The 5,878-nt window shown below is 37.7% G+C and overlaps 1 long non-coding RNA gene across 1 annotated transcript; it reads left to right on the top strand.

The window, feature by feature from the left end:
* Window positions 1–2,180: 2,180 nt before the first annotated feature.
* Window positions 2,181–2,959, top strand: LOC135117162 (uncharacterized). The gene is made up of 2 exons (XR_010276669.1): window positions 2,181–2,342; window positions 2,853–2,959. It is a non-coding gene; the product is annotated as an uncharacterized LOC135117162 (long non-coding RNA).
* Window positions 2,960–5,878: the final 2,919 nt, after the last annotated feature.

Genomic DNA, 5,878 nt, shown 5'->3' with positions numbered 1-5,878 from the left:
GAAGTGAAGGGTCAATATTTACCCTTTCCATGAGCAGCACAAAGCTTAATGTTTGTCTCAACGTTGCACTTCGGGTCCTGTGTAAACTTGCCCTAACAAATTGTACGTAGTACTGTAGATCAACGACTACTGAATTCAAACTCTATTCCAACTAGATCAAGGTTGGATTTAGGAAGATTGAAACCTCGCATAGTAAAGACACAAAAAGCATTATATTTTATGTCTATAGTAGCATTTAGTAGCTTAAGGCGATTCTGCGGTTACATTGTGAAGAACTTTATAAGAAAATGGATACATCGCCTCCAGTGCTTTCAAGATAAACTATAACGCAAACTCTGAAGATATAATTATATTGATATAAGACCTAACTCAGGGGACGTTTTTATGAATTACTTATTCCTTTAGACTAGAACTGGTTATTTGATTACAGCACGGCGATGGATACACTAATGGATTTCTGAGAGTGTATCTGCCTACTAATGCTAGGGTTTATAAGTACGTAATAAACAAAAATAGAGTTTACTGCGCTAGGTCTTGTTTATATGAATATGTAAATCATGTCTGCTTTGATATAATTTATGTTGAATACTGTGATTTCATGCCAAGAATTAGTGTGAGGCACTCACGCAACCAGAAAGAATTTGCTGAGATATGAGCTGCATTATGAATCCATTACATTAATAAATTAGTGAAACACTTTATAGCAATCGTATCTGCTTTAAATATACTTTATAAAGAAAATGATTTATCAGACTTAAAGGGTTTTAAAAATCTTCCATCACAATTTGTTTTGAGAGAATAAGATCACGATGCTACGAATTCAATTTGTTCTCATGCTAATTTAGAAATAAGAGTAAAACAGAGTGGTATCGGTCGGTTATCATGCCCCCCAAGTTGTAGGAGCGTTGCGGGAAACAGGTTATTTGGTGCTTCTAAGCGGGTTAGTAAACTACAACCCGATTATGATTCCCGAAGGGATAAGTAGGCTACGATTTGTGGCCGTAACTGTGCCGCTCAGTTTATGAAGAATTCTCTGTTGATTCACAGATTAATATGAGTTTTAAAACTGGTAGCTTGGCACAATGTATGATGAATTTATGTGTATTTTAATACTGGCCTAATTATAAAGTAGGCACACATAGTATTATTTACATAGGGTCTTAAGTTGGACTTATAGCTCTAGGCTTCTATGAATCCAAGCGGAATCTTATTAACGTGTTTAAAGGAAGAAAGGAGATAGGATTAGATAGTTCGTGACCAAAAGGTACGAACGAATCATAATGATCGTAGAAAAATCCATTTAATTGGTACTACTGTAAATGCTTCAAATGTTTGTAATAGAAAATGCCACTTCACCGCATTATAAACAGGCCAATATTTATATTACAAACAAATAACATTATAAAATGTTATATCCACATTTGGGTGCTCCATCCGTCTATCCCGCAACAGGCCGGCTTGAATATTTATTTGACATGTTTTGATTAAAGCCTTAGATAGCTGAGACAGCCATATTGCCGATATCGCGAGATGTTCACATCGCATTCAAATAATGTTCCAACTGATAAACAATCAAATGCTATGAAGAATAAAAATCTTAGATAACGTTCGGTTATGTTGTGTTATTGAACAAACATGTTATAGATAAATAATTGTATAACAATAAACGTTTAAGCGGGCTTGAAGGTACAAAATTCTGTAGATATCTCATTGAGAAAAGTTGAGTTGAAAAATTACCATAACCACTTAATTCAATTCGTGCCTATTTAATTTAGAAGAGACCATAAAAATAATAGTAACAATATTTAATGGGCAGATTATTTTAAAAAAACAACGTTAGTATTAAATGTCCTCTTAATTAAATGCACAAAGTGTAATTAATTTGTTGATAGCACATAAATCTGCAAAATTTTAACACATCGTCAAATAACAAAGCGGAACATTTTAAGCAGTATCTGATTACTTTTTATACGAAATCTTCCATTTATAGGTGTATAAACTGGCCATACTTTTTACACGTCAAACGACGCCAATAAAAAGCCCATAATATTCACATTTCGGTAACTGGATCATAAATCACGTTGTAACATAAAACTAACGGGACCGCTCTATTATTCGACAATACTTTTGGATGGAGACAAACCCATTCGAGACAGCAATTCGCAATCCAGCAGCAATCAGCCCCGGATCTTCAATTTTTTTTAGGCGGGGCAAAAACTGAAAAATGCCGCCCCGCCTTCCTACCTACTTATGTTTATTTTCACCAACGAAAGTCACTTTTTTGGTAGGTAAATGACTTAAAAAAAGTGTCCAAATCATTGTAGGCTCAAACTGTTGGCCGGGTTTAAGTTATGAAAGTCGAGACAGATTAATGTAGGCAAAAAAATAAAAAAAGCGCTATTAAGTAACACGCAGTCGGAAGCGCAAACTTTTTTGTTTTTGAGGACTCCATAAATATTTTTTTTTGCTACATTTGTCTTATAAAAGGTAAGACAGCGTGGATTTGACTTTTGCAAGCAACAACGTAATGACTGTATAATATTGCGCGAGCGAATCGAGCGCGAAATTTTTTTAGCCTACGACACAAAAGTACCTGATTAAGTACATCGTCAAGCAACAAGTAGCCGCGAGCGTAGCGAGCGCGAACTTTTTTAAGTTATTTGTTTGAAGACTCACAGGGCCGTCTCTAGCTCATGTAGCGCCTAAGTGCAATCATCACCCAAGCGCCACCTATGTATTGAAAGATTTTGAGTAGTACATATTGATCGAAGTACTTAGAATAGTGACAAGGAATATAAATAAGATCGTTCGGATGGAAGTCACTTTTTTGGTAGGCTCAAACTGTTGGCCAGGTTTAAGTTATGAAAGTCGAGACAGAATAATGCAATTATTGTAAAAATTTGCGCGAACGAAAGTAGCGCGCAAATTTTTTAATTTTGGGACACAAAAAGCAAATAAATTTTAAAAAGCGCTGTAAAGTAACAAGCAGTCGGAAGCGCAAACTTTTTTGTTTTTGAGGACTCCATAAATAATATTTTTTGCTACATTTGACTTATAAAAGGTGGATTTGAGTCATGAAGTTATGAAAGTAACGCATGTATGATACTGCGCGAGCGAAGCGAGCGCGAAATTTTTTGAGCCTACGACACAATAATAAGTGACTAAGTACATTGTAAAGCCACGAACTTTTTTAAATTATTTGTTTGAAGACTCACAAATTAAACTGGGAATTTTGTACAAATAAAAAGAAACCGTGATTAGAGCGAGCATGGGCGTAGCCAGCTTTGGGCTCAGGGTGGGGCAGCAGTCAACATATCCCCCGGGGGAGAGCGGGGGCCCTCCGATTTTTTGTATCTTGAGCCGTTAATCTCAAACCTGTTAATCTCTTCAATTGAGAGGTTTATATTTTCAGGTACAGAAAAAAAAACTATGACACACAGGACAAAAGCCAAAAGTAAGGGCATATAATTTCTGAACACGCGAGCGAAGCGAGCGCGAAATTTTTTTCGGACTTAAACAAAATATTACGTAAAATTTAGCCCAAACGTACTTAACTTTTTGTTTGTTGACAAATGCAAAAATAAGGGCATACAGTTTCTGAATACGCGAGCGAAGCGAGCGCGAAATTTTTATCAGACTTAAACCAAATATTACGTAAAATTTTGCCCAAACGTAGGTACTTAACTTTTTGTTTGCTGACAAATGCAAAAATAAGGGTATATAGTTTCCGAATACGCGAGCGAAGCGAGCGTGAAATTTTTATCGGACTTAACCGAATATTACGTAAAATTTTGAACAAACGTACTTAACTTTTTGTTTGCTGACAAATACAAAAACAAGGGCATATGGTTTCTGAATACGCGAGCGTAGCGAGCGTGAAATTTTTATCGGACTTAACCAAATATTACGTACAATTTAGCCCAAACGTACTTAACTTTTTGTTTCTTGACAAATACAAACATAAAAGAGTTTCTGAATACGCGAGCGAAGCGAGCGCGAAATTTTTATTATTTTTTAAGACTCAAAACCAAAAACTACGTAAAATGTCGCCCAAATATACATTTTCATGAATGAGGGGACTAGGTACGACACACCCGATTTACGTCCCTACGAAAACCCCCGCTTGCATAGATAAGTCGATAAAAATAAAGTTAGATAACGTATAGCAACGTCGCGCAGCTAAGCTTCGCGGACCTTTCAAATGACGCGCGCACCGCGCACGTTCGGGAACTCGAGCGTGCATTTTGTTTTGATCGCGCTCTTTTCAAAGTCGTCAATTTTTTTGTGCAGTAACTTACGGTGTATATGTTGTTGATGTTGTTAGTTAGAGTTAGTAAAGAAAAATGTTTAATCAGACACCTTATAGGTCAGAGCCAGGGCCCAGGGTGGGGCAAGTGCCCCAGCTTGCCCCAGTGTGGCTACGCCCATGAGAGCGAGTACCATTTGTGTTCGTTGATTCGGTGCGTCAATAAAAATGATAAACCATCAGAAAGACACAGGCCCGCCGCTAGCTGTTTGTTCGCCCGCGTGCAAAACTGATTATGCCGCCCTACGTTTTGTCAAAAAATATATAAGGGGGGGGGGCATTGGGTCCGCCCCCCACCCACCCCCCCTCCGCCCATTCATATCCATCTTACTTATCCAACAGAAAAAATATGTACATGCACCGCTCTGATTGCAGAAAACCCACCTACTTTTGGATAAATAACTATTGCAATACATAACTTTTTATTTACTTGAAATGTTCACAGTAGGTAACCTAAGCAGTCCTGGGTTAGCCCATAAGCAAACTAAGCAATTGCTTAGGGCATCAATGCAGTGCAATCATTACCCAAGTGGCTGATATGTATTGAAAGATTGTGATTAACTTAAACTAAAGCACTTAAATATCTATAACAATGTTTAAAGTAAGTAAAATATGTTTTTTGGTGGGTTTGGTTTCCCGTTGAAAAGTCAACTTATAAGATACATTTCATATGTAAGGAAGCGCGAGCGGAGCGAGCGCGAAAATTTTTTAGTCTAAGGATACAAAACAAATAAAAACCACTGTAAATTAACAAAGCAAAGTCAAAAAGTAAGATATGCACAGAAGTGTAGTGCAAAAGCCGCGAGCGAAGCGAGCGCGATTTTTTCCTTAGAGTTTTCATGAAGTAAACATATCATAAAAAGCCATAACGGACGAGCGCGAAAAATGTTTTTTCGGAATTGAATCCCTCAACAATTAAACAAAGATAAAATGCTATATCTGACATGGAGCCGCGAGCGTAGTGAGCGCGAATTTTTTTGGGGATGCAAAGGGTGAAACAGTCAAAATTGATAGGAGACGAACAAAGCTAGGGCGGCTTTTTCTTAAATTTTATTGTTTTTTTTTTGCCGCCCCCTAAATAGCACTTGCCGCACGCTACGCCACTGGTTAAGAATCTTTAATTTTGAAAATGTCCTTTCAACAGATGTACCGAACTGAAACCGGCAGTGTAAGTAATATTCTTAGCGCTATTGCTGTGTTCGGAAATATTGAAATCAAATCATTAGTAAAAAGATATTGTATTTTTTAATATTACGTGATAACTCGCTCGATTTGCCGCCCCCTAGGACAAGCCGCCCGCGTGCGGTGCACGCGCTGCACGCCCGCTTACGGCGGGCCTGGAAAGACAATATTGTCATTTAGCCGCGAGCGTAGCGGGCGAGAATTTTTTCACTTAGTTGGAGGATGTTAAAAGTGAAAAATAATAAAAATGATCAATTAAACAAAGCGAAGGCGACTTTTTTTAGAAACTTTGCTTGTCAGTATCATGATACAATGGAACTAATTCCTTATCAAACGGGTGTAATTTCATCGAAATTTCCTGGTGGTGGGGCGTCCCGCGGCGCCCCTGAG

The sequence above is a fragment of the Helicoverpa armigera genome, chromosome 7 (assembly GCF_030705265.1).
Source record: "Helicoverpa armigera isolate CAAS_96S chromosome 7, ASM3070526v1, whole genome shotgun sequence".
Lineage (NCBI taxonomy): Eukaryota > Metazoa > Arthropoda > Insecta > Lepidoptera > Noctuidae > Helicoverpa > Helicoverpa armigera.
This window is presented reverse-complemented; position numbering and strand designations above follow the sequence as displayed.